At 41.6% G+C, this 19,543-nt stretch overlaps 7 non-coding genes and 2 pseudogenes across 7 annotated transcripts; all 9 read right to left on the bottom strand.

Annotated features, from left to right (window-relative positions):
- Nucleotides 1-931: 931 nt before the first annotated feature.
- Nucleotides 932-1,112, bottom strand: LOC141177985 (U2 spliceosomal RNA; annotated as a pseudogene).
- Nucleotides 1,113-7,465: 6,353 nt separating this feature from the next.
- LOC141177849 (U2 spliceosomal RNA) lies at nt 7,466-7,652 on the bottom strand. Its single transcript, XR_012254385.1, has one exon. It is a non-coding gene; the product is annotated as a U2 spliceosomal RNA (small nuclear RNA).
- A 2,853-nt stretch (nt 7,653-10,505) lies between these two features.
- LOC141177648 (U2 spliceosomal RNA) lies at nt 10,506-10,696 on the bottom strand. Its single transcript, XR_012254223.1, has one exon. It is a non-coding gene; the product is annotated as a U2 spliceosomal RNA (small nuclear RNA).
- A 1,115-nt stretch (nt 10,697-11,811) lies between these two features.
- Nucleotides 11,812-12,002, bottom strand: LOC141176793 (U2 spliceosomal RNA). The gene has a single exon (XR_012253448.1). It is a non-coding gene; the product is annotated as a U2 spliceosomal RNA (small nuclear RNA).
- Nucleotides 12,003-13,117: 1,115 nt separating this feature from the next.
- On the bottom strand, nt 13,118-13,308 carry LOC141176792 (U2 spliceosomal RNA). The gene has a single exon (XR_012253447.1). It is a non-coding gene; the product is annotated as a U2 spliceosomal RNA (small nuclear RNA).
- A 1,115-nt stretch (nt 13,309-14,423) lies between these two features.
- LOC141178193 (U2 spliceosomal RNA) lies at nt 14,424-14,614 on the bottom strand. Its single transcript, XR_012254501.1, has one exon. It is a non-coding gene; the product is annotated as a U2 spliceosomal RNA (small nuclear RNA).
- A 1,115-nt stretch (nt 14,615-15,729) lies between these two features.
- On the bottom strand, nt 15,730-15,920 carry LOC141178153 (U2 spliceosomal RNA). The gene has a single exon (XR_012254488.1). It is a non-coding gene; the product is annotated as a U2 spliceosomal RNA (small nuclear RNA).
- A 1,115-nt stretch (nt 15,921-17,035) lies between these two features.
- On the bottom strand, nt 17,036-17,226 carry LOC141176791 (U2 spliceosomal RNA). The gene has a single exon (XR_012253446.1). It is a non-coding gene; the product is annotated as a U2 spliceosomal RNA (small nuclear RNA).
- Nucleotides 17,227-18,337: 1,111 nt separating this feature from the next.
- On the bottom strand, nt 18,338-18,516 carry LOC141177739 (U2 spliceosomal RNA; annotated as a pseudogene).
- Between the last annotated feature and the right edge of the window lie 1,027 nt (nt 18,517-19,543).

The raw sequence follows: 19,543 nt of genomic DNA, 5'->3' as shown, positions 1-19,543 counted from the left end.
TAAACACAGCACCTTCACCCCCTGCTGTTCCCACCCGCCTCAACACCGTTGGAAGGGAGGAGAACCAATTAAGGCGGGGGGTGGGGTGGAACGAGCAGCTGTCTACCCTTAGCAGGAGGGCTCCTGATTACATACCTCTCCTGCTGCTGCTGCTGCTGGCTGTCCAGCAGCAGACTGAAGGTGGCTGCTGCTGTGCACAGGTATATAAAGGCTCAGAGCCTATTATGACACGCGCAGCCAGCGTTCCATTGCCACATTCCATCTACTGCAGGCAGGATACCTGGCTGGCTGAATGTCGCTGAGAAGCTCACAGAGACCGCCATAAGCAACAGTTTAACAGAATGCCACAGACTAATCAACCAAACTTTTTGGGTTGGGTTCTCTTTTATAGTCTGCAGGCATTAAATGAAAGAAGTCAGTGTTCCAGCAGAAGGAGACAACGTTTCAGAAAAGGCATTGTAGCAAACCAAAAAAGAAATTTTAAGCGCAGCAGAGTAACCAGCGCACATACCTGTTAGCTCAGGTGAGTTTAAAAGGCTGCTGTTGATAACAAGGGCATTTGCTAAATAGATGGTGTGTGTGCAACAATATACTGAAAGGTCAATTATATTGTGCAGCTTATCTCACCACCTGTAGTTATTTAGGTGAAAGCTCCAAAATGCTTGCCTAATATGTCTGTTTATCCAAAAGGAAGTAAAAAGGGAGAGCTAGAAAGATAGCATTGCATCACATTACATGGCAATGCAATGCACAGTTGCTGAAGTTGAACCAAAATGAGCTTGTAATCTGGCTTCTGCAACTTTGAACATGAAAAATCCAATGAGGAGAAGAAAAGCAAAGCCAAAGAGTCCATCCCAAAATCCGACAAACAAGCAAAATGAACAAAAAACATTGAATTCAATTCTTTCTGATTTTAGAAACTGCATTAAAGAAGGGGTGCACCGGTCCTGGAGATACTGCAATACCAGGTCAATGCGTGGAGTGGACAGAGCAAGCTCTTTTTCCATCTCCCTGTTCTAAAAATCCATTTAATATATGGTCCCCAGATAGGGGACGTATCAGATATTAAACTGATAAGAACAGATTTTTTTTTTTTTTTTTTTTTTATCCATCATCGTGTTTTTTTTTTTTTTATATATATATATATATATATATATATACATATATATTTCCTTCTTTCCTTTTTCTTAACTTTCTTTTTAACTTTTTTTTTTTTTTTTCCTGTAATTAATATTTGTATTTTTCCAGAAAAAGATTTTCAATGACAACAAAGTCTACACAGTAAGTATATTCCATTCATTTTGCTTCCACAATACATCTGCTTTTCTTATGCCCAAAACCATTTTATCCTTCCAAAAATACATAAATAAATAACTTAGACACAACTTAATACACTGTTCAACAGACACTTCATTATGTTTAAAAATCAAAATGTTTCTCACCTTCCAAATTGCCATCTTTACACATGTTATAATCACCCACACCACCTTAAAATCTTCTTCCTTTACACCCATCCCATAGAACACCCTGTTAAAATCTAAAAAATTAACATTACTCACAGCTTTAATCAGATTGCACATTTTCCTCCAGACTTTTTGTGCAAACTCGCAATTCCAGAATACGTGCATAGGAGTCTCACTACCTCCACATCTCTGTCTTGGACATTTTTCAAAACGAACAAGACCACGTCTATGCTGAAATTCTCGTGTCGGTAAGCAATCCTTTATTATACACCATAACAAATCTTTATGTTCATTTGATAAGAACACATAGTTTACATTCAGCCAAATCCTGTCCACTATCTTTGGCATAAAGTGCTCCACTGGACTAGTGTTTAACCTTCCTTCCAAGACTTGTAATATCTTTTTATGACACCTCAGTACCTTAAGATCAAAACCTTTTAGATCATAATCTCTCAAAATCTTTTCCAGCACAACATAGTTACTTGGGGGTAAAAATCTATAAGGTCTATTCAATCTCATGTCCACCCACTTATATTTTCTTATATAGAAACCCAAATTATAAATAGAAAAGGCTTTAAGCTTCGATTCTGACCCTAATAAAATATTTATGCAGTTTGCCATATACTTTGCATATAAAAAGGCTTTGATATCAGGATAACCTTTACCACCTTTCTTTTTTGGCTTATACAATTCTTCGCGCTTAACCCTTTCCATTTTTGATCTCCATAAAAAATTAAAACATACTTTAATAATTTTTTTCATCGCATTGACAGGTGGAATAAAAATGGTTGCAACATATAAAATCATTGGGAGTAAAACCTGCTTGATAATTAAAATCTTCCCTTCCAACGTTAGCTCTCTCAGATTCCAAAAAGACACCTTTTTCCTAACCCTCTCCAACAGTGATTCCCAATTTTTTACATTTCCACACTCTTCCGAAAAATAGATGCCTAAAATCTTTGCTTCAAAGACTCTCAATAATTTACAATCGGATTCTAAGATAAAACCGCCCATCGTTAAAACACCAGATTTCTCCAAATTGATCTTAAAACCTGATGCCGCCCCAAACCATTCAACCGTTCTTAAAACCCTATTCATACTTCTTAAATCTTTTACAAAAACAGTCACATCATCCATAAAAGCCACCACTTTAACCTGCTCTCCCCAACTCCCAGGAATAAAAAAACCATTAATCACTTTGTCTTTCCTAAAAGCAGTTAAAAGAGGCTCAATCGCACAGATAAAAAGAATAGGGGATAAGGGGCATCCCTGTTTCACCCCACAATTAATCTTTACACTTCCAGATAAAAACCCATTTACAGATACTTTACTAAAACATGCTTGATACAAGGATTTAATACGTTTACTAAAATCATCCGGGCAACCCATTCTCCTTAAAACATCGAATAAAAAATCATGGGCGACTCTATCATAAGCCTTTTCAAAATCCAGAGTAATTAACGCCATCTTCTGTCTTCTATCGGAAACATCCCATATTATGTCTCTAATTAAAATCAACGAGTCACTGATCTTCCGCGTTGGAACTGCACACGTTTGGTCTATATCTATCACCGAACTCACCACTTTCTTTAATCTATTTGCCAACAGCTTCGCATAAACTTTATAATCTGTATTTAAAAGAGTAATCGGTCTCCAGTTTTTTAGCAATTCTCTATCACCTCTTTTGTATAATAAAACAATTACCCCCTCCAACCATGACTCCGGGACACGACATAAAGACTCAACTTTTAAAAACATTTCATAAAATTCATTCCCCACAATATCCCATAATATTTTATAAAACTCAATGGGTAACCCATCCGACCCTGGTGTCTTACCGTTTTGCAATGTATTAACTGTATTAAAAACTTCTTCTTTTGAAATACCCTCTGATAATAATAATTTATTTTCCTTAGTAAAACACTTATCCAACCCTCCTAAAAAATGCTCCTTCAAAGACCTATATGTATTTTTTGCTGAAAACAGGTTATCATAAAATTCTTTCACTTTCATCTTTTTCCCCTCCAAACTCCTTTCCCCCTCTAAAACCCCCATAAAGGCCTTTTTCTCACAGATTTTTTTAAAAAAGAATTTAGTACATTTCTCGTCTTCCTCCAACACCTTCACACGAGAATTAAAGATAATTTCTTTTCCTTTTTCTCTCAGACATTTTTGAATTTTTTCCTTCGTCACCATAATTTCCTCCTCCACATTAACTCCATTATTCCTAAACTGATACAGACACTGTAGATTTGCATTAAGGTTATTGTATGACTGTCGCTTATCCGCAGCTTTCCTCTTGCCTACTTCCATAAAGAATAATTTAACTTCCTTTTTCATGTAGTCCCACCATTTAAAAGTAGAGTCAAAACATTTCTTTTCTAATTTCAGTTTCTCAAAGAAAAATTTAAAATCCTCCCTTACCTCCTTATGCTGTAACAATGATACATTCAGTTTCCAATGAGACGGCCTTTTTCCCTCATCCGCCTCTACCATCAGTGTACATTCAATTATTCTATGATCAGAAAAAGGTGCTTTATGCGTTTTAAAATTAGAACAAGTAAAATCCTTGGATATAAACAAATAATCTATTCTCGAGGAACAACCTCTTCCTTCCCAAGTAATTTCATACTCCTTCTTCTGCCCGTCCAACCACCAAGCATCTTTTAGGTTAAAAGAAGATAAAATACCCTTGAGACAAGAAACCGAACCATCTTTTACATTATTTAGTTGACAATTAAAATCTCCCCCTAAAATTACTGGAACTACACCTGGGATAAAAAGCTGCAAAATTTCAAACAAATGTAACCTTAAAACTTTTTCTGTATTGGCATAAATATTAAAACATCTATATTTCTTCCCATTCCTTTCTACATCCACTCTTAGAATCCTACCAGGGTATATTTCTTCGTAGTTGGTAATCTCCCATTCCCTGGAACATATAAAACCAACCCCATCACTTCTGAATTCATTCCCGCCTGAAAAACATAAATTACCCTTCCATATACCCCGTAAAAAATCATAATTTAACTTCTTTGACAAATTACATTCTTGAAGAAATACAAAATCAAAATTTTCATTATTAAAATAGTCATAAATCACAGTTCTTTTATATAAGTCATTGAAACCCTGAACATTCAGGGAAGCCGCCCTGATCATCTTTTAGTGACTGGCACCGGGCTATCTCCCCCGCCCTCATCGGATTGCAAAGCACTTTCATCGATACTCAGCCCTTCCGACTCTGATGTACTGGAAATGTCAAAATCCTTTTCACAAGCAAATACTTTTACTACACATGGCCCTACACCACGCTCTTTATCATCTACACTTCTTTTCAAAATTTTTGATGAATCCATCCTTTCCTGACCACAGGGTATACTCTGAGATAAAAACTCCCTAGGGGAAGGCCCTATTACAGGCAGGCTTTGACTTTTCACTACCACCACCTTTCCCCCTGCGCCTCCCTTTTTTACTTCACCCCCTTGTTCTTTTATATTACTCTCTTTGCTTGGTGGAGGGACTTTCTGCATTAATTGTCCCACACCCACCAGCACAGACTTCAATTCTTCAATCCTCCGTTCTTCATTCTTCTTTTCTTCTTTCTTCTTTTCTTCTTTCTTCTGCTCTTCCTTCTCCCGACCTTCTTTCTTCTGCTCTTCTCTGTTCTTATCTTCTTCTAACTCCTTCTCCTTCTTCCTTTCTTCCATCTTTCTTTTCTCATCCTCCTCCGACCTCCTCCCTCTCTCTTCTTTCTTTCTCTTCTCTTCTTCCGGTGTTTTCTTCTTCTTTACTTTTCTCACCTCCTCCATTTCCTGCTCATCAGTTCTCTTTTCACTTGCTTCCTCACCATCCTCGGCTTCATTCTGCCGATGTTCTGATGAAGTATCCATCTCCTCCTCGCCTCCTTTCTTCTTATTTGGACATGCATCCTCCTGATGAGCTGAACCGGGACACCTACAACACTTTTTGCACACAATATCCAAATGTCCATATTTACGGCACCCATAACAGTAATTAGGCATACCCGAAAAAAACAGATATCCACGGCTACGATTAACATAGACATTTGGTGGTGGTCTAAGTACCCCACCTTCTTCTTCTGGGTTCTTCTTGAAGGCTACCAGAAAAACCCTTTTTCCGTTCCACACTCCGAACCTAGTTTCCCCACGTTTTCTTGGGATAACTTTCTCACAATATGCACTTAGATAGTTTATTACTTCACTATCAGTAACAAATGGACTGAACAAATGTATTGTTAGCAGTTTCATGGAGAACTGAAAGGAGGGAATCACTCTCACTCCAACAAAAAGCTCGTTCTCCCTATTAACTTCATAGAGAGTATAGGCTCTTTCACACTGAGAGTTCCCCATTAAAGTTAAATCATATATCCCTCTCGAAAAAAAGGATTGAAAACAAAAAAGTTCCTCCTTTTCAATCTTCAGAAATTTACAAATCTCTCTGAAGATAAACTCGGAATCCTTTTCCTGCCGATAACCAGGAGCCACCAACAAACGGAGTGTATCCTTCAAAGGATAATCCTCTGAAAAATAGTCATTGGAATTGTTCTCCCGATTTTCCCTCCTACCTCCAAATGGCCTCTTCGATTCCATATTCTTTTCCTCCTTCTTTTTCCACAGATGATCAGGAAAAAAAACGACACAGCAGATCGCAGCTCCACCCGGATTTCAATCCTCTTCGTCCTACCGACCTCCACACCACGAAAAAGAACCGTCCTCCAGGAAGAAAAGGCAAATCTAGACTTTGCTCCACACCCAATAGCAGCAGCTGGACCAAGATCCAGAAGGCCGAGTGCAAAGATCCACCTAGATCACCTTGGCCAAATGACGCAACCCACTACAGATCGCAGCCAAAAGGCCGAGAAGCGATAACCAGAATTGGTTTCAAACTACGGAGCCACCCAAGGATCCTGAAAAGTCCATTTGTGGAGATGAGCTCCTGGACTCCCGTTAAGAAGACATGTTGTCAACCTCTAGATCCCTTACATGCCTGCACTTTTCGGCTTGCTGCTGCTGCAATCCACGCGTTTTAGATCTGCATAACTCCACCTCTTTAAACACAGCACCTTCACCCCCTGCTGTTCCCACCCGCCTCAACACCGTTGGAAGGGAGGAGAACCAATTAAGGCGGGGGGTGGGGTGGAACGAGCAGCTGTCTACCCTTAGCAGGAGGGCTCCTGATTACATACCTCTCCTGCTGCTGCTGCTGCTGGCTGTCCAGCAGCAGACTGAAGGTGGCTGCTGCTGTGCACAGGTATATAAAGGCTCAGAGCCTATTATGACACGCGCAGCCAGCGTTCCATTGCCACATTCCATCTACTGCAGGCAGGATACCTGGCTGGCTGAATGTCGCTGAGAAGCTCACAGAGACCGCCATAAGCAACAGTTTAACAGAATGCCACAGACTAATCAACCAAACTTTTTGGGTTGGGTTCTCTTTTATAGTCTGCAGGCATTAAATGAAAGAAGTCAGTGTTCCAGCAGAAGGAGACAACGTTTCAGAAAAGGCATTGTAGCAAACCAAAAAAGAAATTTTAAGCGCAGCAGAGTAACCAGCGCACATACCTGTTAGCTCAGGTGAGTTTAAAAGGCTGCTGTTGATAACAAGGGCATTTGCTAAATAGATGGTGTGTGTGCAACAATATACTGAAAGGTCAATTATATTGTGCAGCTTATCTCACCACCTGTAGTTATTTAGGTGAAAGCTCCAAAATGCTTGCCTAATATGTCTGTTTATCCAAAAGGAAGTAAAAAGGGAGAGCTAGAAAGATAGCATTGCATCACATTACATGGCAATGCAATGCACAGTTGCTGAAGTTGAACCAAAATGAGCTTGTAATCTGGCTTCTGCAACTTTGAACATGAAAAATCCAATGAGGAGAAGAAAAGCAAAGCCAAAGAGTCCATCCCAAAATCCGACAAACAAGCAAAATGAACAAAAAACATTGAATTCAATTCTTTCTGATTTTAGAAACTGCATTAAAGAAGGGGTGCACCGGTCCTGGAGATACTGCAATACCAGGTCAATGCGTGGAGTGGACAGAGCAAGCTCTTTTTCCATCTCCCTGTTCTAAAAATCCATTTAATATATGGTCCCCAGATAGGGGACGTATCAGATATTAAACTGATAAGAACAGATTTTTTTTTTTTTTTTTTTTTTTTTAGAACCTATTCAGGTTAAAATTAAAGTCCACTCCACAGTCCTCTTCTCCCCAAAGGGAGACAAGACGTGGACTCCAACTTAAATCATCATCAGGTTTTGGTACTTTTAATGTCAGAAAAAAAAATTACAAAAATACAACAATACTTACAAAGAAAGAAATGTTTCAGAACCTGAATGGATACCAAAAAAATAAAAATTAAATTATAACTGTATTAACAACAGTAATAACATCAAGTAAAATACTTGTAACCATTATCAAAAGCATGAACCCCAACCCAACTCAGAACCTTAAGGGACAAATCTTCAAACCTTGATGCTGAAAAAACTTGTTTCGATACACCATCTGGTATTCTATATTTCACACAAAAAACATTTTTATCTCTTATTAGTTCTTTCCTAACATTCTCTATAAGATAGTCCAAACGTTTCTCATCATACAACTTACGGTACAACCGGTTAAAATATTCTGCATTCTTTATAAACATAGGTTGTTGAAAAACAACTATATTTTCTTCCATTGCCACCTCCACTTCCTGTTCCTTTCTCTTTTCTTGCTTTTTAACCTTACCACGGCCAGTTCCCTGACTTACACCTCCCATTTCACTCTCTACCCTATCCCCCCAATCTACTCTTGTTTTCTCCATCTCCCTCTGCACTCCTACAGGTTTGCTTTCTTTTCCCTTTACCACCAACACCTTTTCTACACTTTCCTCCTTTCTCTCTACCAAAACCTTTTTAACCACTACCTCCTTCTCTTTATTTCTTTTCCTCTTTGGGCAATTCTTAAAAACATGCGTATCTTCCTGACACAAGTTGCACTTCCTCCGATCTTTACAATCCTTTGACTCATGATCACCTTTTTTGCAAAAACCACATACACCACCCGAACAATTTTCCTTTCCATGCCCGTATTGACGACAAACTCGACAAAAAGTGGGTATACCTCTGAAAAAAATATCACCATTTATATTACCCAACTTAAACCTAGCTGGGGGAAGCAACACAGTCCCCTGCTCATCTTCTTTGAAACGGACCAAAAATTTCCACTTCGAAGTCCAAAAACCAAATTCATTATAAATCTTCCCTTTTGGTGTTACTGACAAACAAAAAAACTCCAAAAATGTAAGAACATCCTCTTCATCCACCAATGGAGAGTACATTTTAACAATGATCCATTTATCTCTAACGGGGAAGTGTGGCATTACACTTATCCCCTCCATTCTTTTATCCTGGCTTGCAGTCATTTTCCATAGATATCCTTCAAAAAAAACTTTGTCAACAAAAACTATATCATAAACATCCCTCCTGGGGTAGTCCATTATCGCCAACACTTCTTCTGTCTTCAAACCAAAAAGATCCACAAGAACTTGACTCATCACATACCTAAAATCCTTTTGATCTCGAAAGTTCTCCTGAACAACCAAACGAATAGAATTCTGCACCTTAGCGAATTCAGGCACATGATCTTCCTCTCCTTCATGTGATGCTGCAGACATCTTCTTCACAAACAGGTTCTCCTCTTCTCAATAGAAACCTTCAACACCGAAGTGCCAGGTAGATGATCGCCTCCCGTTGCCCGGGGACTAATCCGACTCCCTAATAGCAGCAGGGAGGTGAAGCCCTGCTGAAAAACAGAGCGATCCCCCCAGGCCAAGGAGCCGGGTACCCCGAGCACCTCTCAGCCAAGACCAAGGCAGCAGCCGCTAGATCACTGCACTTGATCTTAGCCAAAAGGCCGAGAAGCGATAACCAGAATTGGTTTCAAACTACGGAGCCACCCAAGGATCCTGAAAAGTCCATTTGTGGAGATGAGCTCCTGGACTCCCGTTAAGAAGACATGTTGTCAACCTCTAGATCCCTTACATGCCTGCACTTTTCGGCTTGCTGCTGCTGCAATCCACGCGTTTTAGATCTGCATAACTCCACCTCTTTAAACACAGCACCTTCACCCCCTGCTGTTCCCACCCGCCTCAACACCGTTGGAAGGGAGGAGAACCAATTAAGGCGGGGGGTGGGGTGGAACGAGCAGCTGTCTACCCTTAGCAGGAGGGCTCCTGATTACATACCTCTCCTGCTGCTGCTGCTGCTGGCTGTCCAGCAGCAGACTGAAGGTGGCTGCTGCTGTGCACAGGTATATAAAGGCTCAGAGCCTATTATGACACGCGCAGCCAGCGTTCCATTGCCACATTCCATCTACTGCAGGCAGGATACCTGGCTGGCTGAATGTCGCTGAGAAGCTCACAGAGACCGCCATAAGCAACAGTTTAACAGAATGCCACAGACTAATCAACCAAACTTTTTGGGTTGGGTTCTCTTTTATAGTCTGCAGGCATTAAATGAAAGAAGTCAGTGTTCCAGCAGAAGGAGACAACGTTTCAGAAAAGGCATTGTAGCAAACCAAAAAAGAAATTTTAAGCGCAGCAGAGTAACCAGCGCACATACCTGTTAGCTCAGGTGAGTTTAAAAGGCTGCGGTTGATAACAAGGGCATTTGCTAAATAGATGGTGTGTGTGCAACAATATACTGAAAGGTCAATTATATTGTGCAGCTTATCTCACCACCTGTAGTTATTTAGGTGAAAGCTCCAAAATGCTTGCCTAATATGTCTGTTTATCCAAAAGGAAGTAAAAAGGGAGAGCTAGAAAGATAGCATTGCATCATATTACATGGCAATGCAATGCACAGTTGCTGAAGTTGAACCAAAATGAGCTTGTAATCTGGCTTCTGCAACTTTGAACATGAAAAATCCAATGAGGAGAAGAAAAGCAAAGCCAAAGAGTCCATCCCAAAATCCGACAAACAAGCAAAATGAACAAAAAACATTGAATTCAATTCTTTCTGATTTTAGAAACTGCATTAAAGAAGGGGTGCACCGGTCCTGGAGATACTGCAATACCAGGTCAATGCGTGGAGTGGACAGAGCAAGCTCTTTTTCCATCTTCCTGTTCTAAAAATCCATTTAATATATGGTCCTCAGATAGGGGACGTATCAGATATTAAACTGATAAGAACAGATACTACACTTGATCTTAGCCAAAAGGCCGAGAAGCGATAACCAGAATTGGTTTCAAACTACGGAGCCACCCAAGGATCCTGAAAAGTCCATTTGTGGAGATGAGCTCCTGGACTCCCGTTAAGAAGACATGTTGTCAACCTCTAGATCCCTTACATGCCTGCACTTTTCGGCTTGCTGCTGCTGCAATCCACGCGTTTTAGATCTGCATAACTCCACCTCTTTAAACACAGCACCTTCACCCCCTGCTGTTCCCACCCGCCTCAACACCGTTGGAAGGGAGGAGAACCAATTAAGGCGGGGGGTGGGGTGGAACGAGCAGCTGTCTACCCTTAGCAGGAGGGCTCCTGATTACATACCTCTCCTGCTGCTGCTGCTGCTGGCTGTCCAGCAGCAGACTGAAGGTGGCTGCTGCTGTGCACAGGTATATAAAGGCTCAGAGCCTATTATGACACGCGCAGCCAGCGTTCCATTGCCACATTCCATCTACTGCAGGCAGGATACCTGGCTGGCTGAATGTCGCTGAGAAGCTCACAGAGACCGCCATAAGCAACAGTTTAACAGAATGCCACAGACTAATCAACCAAACTTTTTGGGTTGGGTTCTCTTTTATAGTCTGCAGGCATTAAATGAAAGAAGTCAGTGTTCCAGCAGAAGGAGACAACGTTTCAGAAAAGGCATTGTAGCAAACCAAAAAAGAAATTTTAAGCGCAGCAGAGTAACCAGCGCACATACCTGTTAGCTCAGGTGAGTTTAAAAGGCTGCTGTTGATAACAAGGGCATTTGCTAAATAGATGGTGTGTGTGCAACAATATACTGAAAGGTCAATTATATTGTGCAGCTTATCTCACCACCTGTAGTTATTTAGGTGAAAGCTCCAAAATGCTTGCCTAATATGTCTGTTTATCCAAAAGGAAGTAAAAAGGGAGAGCTAGAAAGATAGCATTGCATCACATTACATGGCAATGCAATGCACAGTTGCTGAAGTTGAACCAAAATGAGCTTGTAATCTGGCTTCTGCAACTTTGAACATGAAAAATCCAATGAGGAGAAGAAAAGCAAAGCCAAAGAGTCCATCCCAAAATCCGACAAACAAGCAAAATGAACAAAAAACATTGAATTCAATTCTTTCTGATTTTAGAAACTGCATTAAAGAAGGGGTGCACCGGTCCTGGAGATACTGCAATACCAGGTCAATGCGTGGAGTGGACAGAGCAAGCTCTTTTTCCATCTCCCTGTTCTAAAAATCCATTTAATATATGGTCCCCAGATAGGGGACGTATCAGATATTAAACTGATAAGAACAGATACTACACTTGATCTTAGCCAAAAGGCCGAGAAGCGATAACCAGAATTGGTTTCAAACTACGGAGCCACCCAAGGATCCTGAAAAGTCCATTTGTGGAGATGAGCTCCTGGACTCCCGTTAAGAAGACATGTTGTCAACCTCTAGATCCCTTACATGCCTGCACTTTTCGGCTTGCTGCTGCTGCAATCCACGCGTTTTAGATCTGCATAACTCCACCTCTTTAAACACAGCACCTTCACCCCCTGCTGTTCCCACCCGCCTCAACACCGTTGGAAGGGAGGAGAACCAATTAAGGCGGGGGGTGGGGTGGAACGAGCAGCTGTCTACCCTTAGCAGGAGGGCTCCTGATTACATACCTCTCCTGCTGCTGCTGCTGCTGGCTGTCCAGCAGCAGACTGAAGGTGGCTGCTGCTGTGCACAGGTATATAAAGGCTCAGAGCCTATTATGACACGCGCAGCCAGCGTTCCATTGCCACATTCCATCTACTGCAGGCAGGATACCTGGCTGGCTGAATGTCGCTGAGAAGCTCACAGAGACCGCCATAAGCAACAGTTTAACAGAATGCCACAGACTAATCAACCAAACTTTTTGGGTTGGGTTCTCTTTTATAGTCTGCAGGCATTAAATGAAAGAAGTCAGTGTTCCAGCAGAAGGAGACAACGTTTCAGAAAAGGCATTGTAGCAAACCAAAAAAGAAATTTTAAGCGCAGCAGAGTAACCAGCGCACATACCTGTTAGCTCAGGTGAGTTTAAAAGGCTGCTGTTGATAACAAGGGCATTTGCTAAATAGATGGTGTGTGTGCAACAATATACTGAAAGGTCAATTATATTGTGCAGCTTATCTCACCACCTGTAGTTATTTAGGTGAAAGCTCCAAAATGCTTGCCTAATATGTCTGTTTATCCAAAAGGAAGTAAAAAGGGAGAGCTAGAAAGATAGCATTGCATCACATTACATGGCAATGCAATGCACAGTTGCTGAAGTTGAACCAAAATGAGCTTGTAATCTGGCTTCTGCAACTTTGAACATGAAAAATCCAATGAGGAGAAGAAAAGCAAAGCCAAAGAGTCCATCCCAAAATCCGACAAACAAGCAAAATGAACAAAAAACATTGAATTCAATTCTTTCTGATTTTAGAAACTGCATTAAAGAAGGGGTGCACCGGTCCTGGAGATACTGCAATACCAGGTCAATGCGTGGAGTGGACAGAGCAAGCTCTTTTTCCATCTCCCTGTTCTAAAAATCCATTTAATATATGGTCCCCAGATAGGGGACGTATCAGATATTAAACTGATAAGAACAGATACTACACTTGATCTTAGCCAAAAGGCCGAGAAGCGATAACCAGAATTGGTTTCAAACTACGGAGCCACCCAAGGATCCTGAAAAGTCCATTTGTGGAGATGAGCTCCTGGACTCCCGTTAAGAAGACATGTTGTCAACCTCTAGATCCCTTACATGCCTGCACTTTTCGGCTTGCTGCTGCTGCAATCCACGCGTTTTAGATCTGCATAACTCCACCTCTTTAAACACAGCACCTTCACCCCCTGCTGTTCCCACCCGCCTCAACACCGTTGGAAGGGAGGAGAACCAATTAAGGCGGGGGGTGGGGTGGAACGAGCAGCTGTCTACCCTTAGCAGGAGGGCTCCTGATTACATACCTCTCCTGCTGCTGCTGCTGCTGGCTGTCCAGCAGCAGACTGAAGGTGGCTGCTGCTATGCACAGGTATATAAAGGCTCAGAGCCTATTATGACACGCGCAGCCAGCGTTCCATTGCCACATTCCATCTACTGCAGGCAGGATACCTGGCTGGCTGAATGTCGCTGAGAAGCTCACAGAGACCGCCATAAGCAACAGTTTAACAGAATGCCACAGACTAATCAACCAAACTTTTTGGGTTGGGTTCTCTTTTATAGTCTGCAGGCATTAAATGAAAGAAGTCAGTGTTCCAGCAGAAGGAGACAACGTTTCAGAAAAGGCATTGTAGCAAACCAAAAAAGAAATTTTAAGCGCAGCAGAGTAACCAGCGCACATACCTGTTAGCTCAGGTGAGTTTAAAAGGCTGCTGTTGATAACAAGGGCATTTGCTAAATAGATGGTGTGTGTGCAACAATATACTGAAAGGTCAATTATATTGTGCAGCTTATCTCACCACCTGTAGTTATTTAGGTGAAAGCTCCAAAATGCTTGCCTAATATGTCTGTTTATCCAAAAGGAAGTAAAAAGGGAGAGCTAGAAAGATAGCATTGCATCACATTACATGGCAATGCAATGCACAGTTGCTGAAGTTGAACCAAAATGAGCTTGTAATCTGGCTTCTGCAACTTTGAACATGAAATATCCAATGAGGAGAAGAAAAGCAAAGCCAAAGAGTCCATCCCAAAATCTGACAAACAAGCAAAATGAACAAAAAACATTGAATTCAATTCTTTCTGATTTTAGAAACTGCATTAAAGAAGGGGTGCACCGGTCCTGGAGATAATGCAATACCAGGTCAATGCGTGGAGTGGACAGAGCAAGCTCTTTTTCCATCTCCATGTTCTAAAAATCCATTTAATATATGGTCCCCAGATAGGGGACGTATCAGATATTAAACTGATAAGAACAGATACTACACTTGATCTTAGCCAAAAGGCCGAGAAGCGATAACCAGAATTGGTTTCAAACTACGGAGCCACCCAAGGATCCTGAAAAGTCCATTTGTGGAGATGAGCTCCTGGACTCCCGTTAAGAAGACATGTTGTCAACCTCTAGATCCCTTACATGCCTGCACTTTTCGGCTTGCTGCTGCTGCAATCCACGCGTTTTAGATCTGCATAACTCCACCTCTTTAAACACAGCACCTTCACCCCCTGCTGTTCCCACCCGCCTCAACACCGTTGGAAGGGAGGAGAACCAATTAAGGCGGGGGGTGGGGTGGAACGAGCAGCTGTCTACCCTTAGCAGGAGGGCTCCTGATTACATACCTCTCCTGCTGCTGCTGCTGCTGGCTGTCCAGCAGCAGACTGAAGGTGGCTGCTGCTGTGCACAGGTATATAAAGGCTCAGAGCCTATTATGACACGCGCAGCCAGCGTTCCATTGCCACATTCCATCTACTGCAGGCAGGATACCTGGCTGGCTGAATGTCGCTGAGAAGCTCACAGAGACCGCCATAAGCAACAGTTTAACAGAATGCCACAGACTAATCAACCAAACTTTTTGGGTTGGGTTCTCTTTTATAGTCTGCAGGCATTAAATGAAAGAAGTCAGTGTTCCAGCAGAAGGAGACAACGTTTCAGAAAAGGCATTGTAGCAAACCAAAAAAGAAATTTTAAGCGCAGCAGAGTAACCAGCGCACATACCTGTTAGCTCAGGTGAGTTTAAAAGGCTGCTGTTGATAACAAGGGCATTTGCTAAATAGATGGTGTGTGTGCAACAATATACTGAAAGGTCAATTATATTGTGCAGCTTATCTCACCACCTGTAGTTATTTAGGTGAAAGCTCCAAAATGCTTGCCTAATATGTCTGTTTATCCAAAAGGAAGTAAAAAGGGAGAGCTAGAAAGATAGCATTGCATCACATTACATGGCAATGCAATGCACAGTTGCTGAAGTTGAACCAAAATGAGCTTGTAATCTGGCTTCTGCAACTTTGAACATGAAATATCCAATGAGGAGAAGAAAAGCAAAGCCAAAGAGTCCATCCCAAAATCTGACAAACAAGCAAAATGAACAAAAAACATTGAATTCAATTCTTTCTGATTTTAGAAACTGCATTAAAGAAGGGGTGCACCGGTCCTGGAGATAATGCAATACCAGGTCAATGCGTGGAGTGGACAGAGCAAGCTCTTTTTCCATCTCCATGTTCTAAAAATCCATTTAATATATGGTCCCCAGATAGGGGACGTATCAGATATTAAACTGATAAGAACAGATACTACACTTGATCTTAGCCAAAAGGCCGAGAAGCGATAACCAGAATTGGTTTCAAACTACGGAGCCACCCAAGGATCCTGAAAAGTCCATTTGTGGAGATGAGCTCCTGGACTCCCGTTAAGAAGACATGTTGTCAACCTCTAGATCCCTTACATGCCTGCACTTTTCGGCTTGCTGCTGCTGCAATCCACGCGTTTTAGATCTGCATAACTCCACCTCTTTAAACACAGCACCTTCACCCCCTGCTGTTCCCACCCGCCTCAACACCGTTGGAAGGGAGGAGAACCAATTAAGGCGGGGGGTGGGGTGGAACGAGCAGCTGTCTACCCTTAGCAGGAGGGCTCCTGATTACATACCTCTCCTGCTGCTGCTGCTGCTGGCTGTCCAGCAGCAGACTGAAGGTGGCTGCTGCTGTGCACAGGTATATAAAGGCTCAGAGCCTATTATGACACGCGCAGCCAGCGTTCCATTGCCACATTCCATCTACTGCAGGCAGGATACCTGGCTGGCTGAATGTCGCTGAGAAGCTCACAGAGACCGCCATAAGCAACAGTTTAACAGAATGCCACAGACTAATCAACCAAACTTTTTGGGTTGGGTTCTCTTTTATAGTCTGCAGGCATTAAATGAAAGAAGTCAGTGTTCCAGCAGAAGGAGACAACGTTTCAGAAAAGGCATTGTAGCAAACCAAAAAAGAAATTTTAAGCGCAGCAGAGTAACCAGCGCACATACCTGTTAGCTCAGGTGAGTTTAAAAGGCTGCTGTTGATAACAAGGGCATTTGCTAAATAGATGGTGTGTGTGCAACAATATACTGAAAGGTCAATTATATTGTGCAGCTTATCTCACCACCTGTAGTTATTTAGGTGAAAGCTCCAAAATGCTTGCCTAATATGTCTGTTTATCCAAAAGGAAGTAAAAAGGGAGAGCTAGAAAGATAGCATTGCATCACATTACATGGCAATGCAATGCACAGTTGCTGAAGTTGAACCAAAATGAGCTTGTAATCTGGCTTCTGCAACTTTGAACATGAAAAATCCAATGAGGAGAAGAAAAGCAAAGCCAAAGAGTCCATCCCAAAATCCGACAAACAAGCAAAATGAACAAAAAACATTGAATTCAATTCTTTCTGATTTTAGAAACTGCATTAAAGAAGGGGTGCACCGGTCCTGGAGATACTGCAATACCAGGTCAATGCGTGGAGTGGACAGAGCAAGCTCTTTTTCCATCTCCCTGTTCTAAAAATCCATTTAATATATGGTCCCCAGATAGGGGACGTATCAGATATTAAACTGATAAGAACAGATACTACACTTGATCTTAGCCAAAAGGCCGAGAAGCGATAACCAGAATTGGTTTCAAACTACGGAGCCACCCAAGGATCCTGAAAAGTCCATTTGTGGAGATGAGCTCCTGGACTCCCGTTAAGAAGACATGTTGTCAACCTCTAGATCCCTTACATGCCTGCACTTTTCGGCTTGCTGCTGCTGCAATCCACGCGTTTTAGATCTGCATAACTCCACCTCTTTAAACACAGCACCTTCACCCCCTGCTGTTCCCACCCGCCTCAACACCGTTGGAAGGGAGGAGAACCAATTAAGGCGGGGGGTGGGGTGGAACGAGCAGCTGTCTACCCTTAGCAGGAGGGCTCCTGATTACATACCTCTCCTGCTGCTGCTGCTGCTGGCTGTCCAGCAGCAGACTGAAGGTGGCTGCTGCTGTGCACAGGTATATAAAGGCTCAGAGCCTATTATGACACGCGCAGCCAGCGTTCCATTGCCACATTCCATCTACTGCAGGCAGGATACCTGGCTGGCTGAATGTCGCTGAGAAGCTCACAGAGACCGCCATAAGCAACAGTTTAACAGAATGCCACAGACTAATCAACCAAACTTTTTGCGTTGGGTTCTCTTTTATAGTCTGCAGGCATTAAATGAAAGAAGTCAGTGTTCCAGCAGAAGGAGACAACGTTTCAGAAAAGGCATTGTAGCAAACCAAAAAAGAAATTTTAAGCGCAGCAGAGTAACCAGCGCACATACCTGTTAGCTCAGGTGAGTTTGAAAGGCTGCTGTTGATAACAAGGGCATTTGCTAAATAGATGGTGTGTGTGCAACAATATACTGAAAGGTCAATTATATTGTGCAGCTTATCTCACCACCTGTAGTTATTTAGGTGAAAGCTCCAAATGCTTGCCTAATATGTCTGTTTATCCAAAAGGAAGTAAAAAGGGAGAGCTAGAAAGATAGCATTGCATCACATTACATGGCAATGCAATGCACAGTTGCTGAAGTTGAACCAAAATGAGCTTGTAATCTGGCTTCTGCAACTTTGAACATGAAAAATCCAATGAGAAGAAAAGCAAAGCCAAAGAGTCCATCCCAAAATCCGACAAACAAGCAAAATGAACAAAAAACATTGAATTCAATTCTTTCTGATTTTAGAAACTGCATTAAAGAAGGGGTGCACCGGTCCTGGAGATACTGCAATACCAGGTCAATGCGTGGAGTGGACAGAGCAAGCTCTTTTTCCATCTCCCTGTTCTAAAAATCCATTTAATATATGGTCCCCAGATAGGGGACGTATCAGATATTAAACTGATAAGAACAGATTTTTTTTTTTTTTTTAAAAACCTATTCAGGTTAAAATTAAAGTCCACTCCACAGTCCTCTTCTCCCCAAAGGGAGACAAGACGTGGACTCCAACTTAAATCATCATCAGGTTTTGGTACTTTTAATGTCAGAAAAAAAAATTACAAAAATACAACAATACTTACAAAGAAAGAAATGTTTCAGAACCTGAATGGATACCAAAAAAATAAAAATTAAATTATAACTGTATTAACAACAGTAATAACATCAAGTAAAATACTTGTAACCATTATCAAAAGCATGAACCCCAACCCAACTCAGAACCTTAAGGGACAAATCTTCAACCCTTGATGCTGAAAAAACTTGTTTCGATACACCATCTGGTATTCTATATTTCACACAAAAAACATTTTTATCTCTTATTAGTTCTTTCCTAACATTCTCTATAAGATAGTCCAAACGTTTCTCATCATACAACTTGCGGTACAACCGGTTAAAATATTCTGCATTCTTTATAAACATAGGTTGTTGAAAAACAACTATATTTTCTTCCATTGCCACCTCCACTTCCTGTTCCTTTCTCTTTTCTTGCTTTTTAACCTTACCACGGCCAGTTCCCTGACTTACACCTCCCATTTCACTCTCTACCCTATCCCCCCAATCTACTCTTGTTTTCTCCATCTCCCTCTGCACTCCTACAGGTTTGCTTTCTTTTCCCTTTACCACCAACACCTTTTCTACACTTTCCTCCTTTCTCTCTACCAAAACCTTTTTAACCACTACCTTCTTCTCTTTATTTCTTTTCCTCTTTGGGCAATTCTTAAAAACATGCGTATCTTCCTGACACAAGTTGCACTTCCTCCGATCTTTACAATCCTTTGACTCATGATCACCTTTTTTGCAAAAACCACATACACCACCCGAACAATTTTCCTTTCCATGCCCGTATTGACGACAAACTCGACAAAAAGTGGGTATACCACTGAAAAAAATATCACCATTTATATTACCCAACTTAAACCTAGCTGGGGGAAGCAACACAGTCCCCTGCTCATCTTCTTTGAAACGGACCA

Source organism: Phyllobates terribilis, unplaced genomic scaffold (assembly GCF_046119375.1).
Source record: "Phyllobates terribilis strain yellow unplaced genomic scaffold, ASM4611937v1 Scaffold_27__1_contigs__length_16484149, whole genome shotgun sequence".
In the NCBI taxonomy this organism is placed as follows: domain Eukaryota; kingdom Metazoa; phylum Chordata; class Amphibia; order Anura; family Dendrobatidae; genus Phyllobates; species Phyllobates terribilis.
Note: the sequence above shows the minus strand (reverse complement) of the source record. Positions and strands in the feature narration are given on the sequence as shown.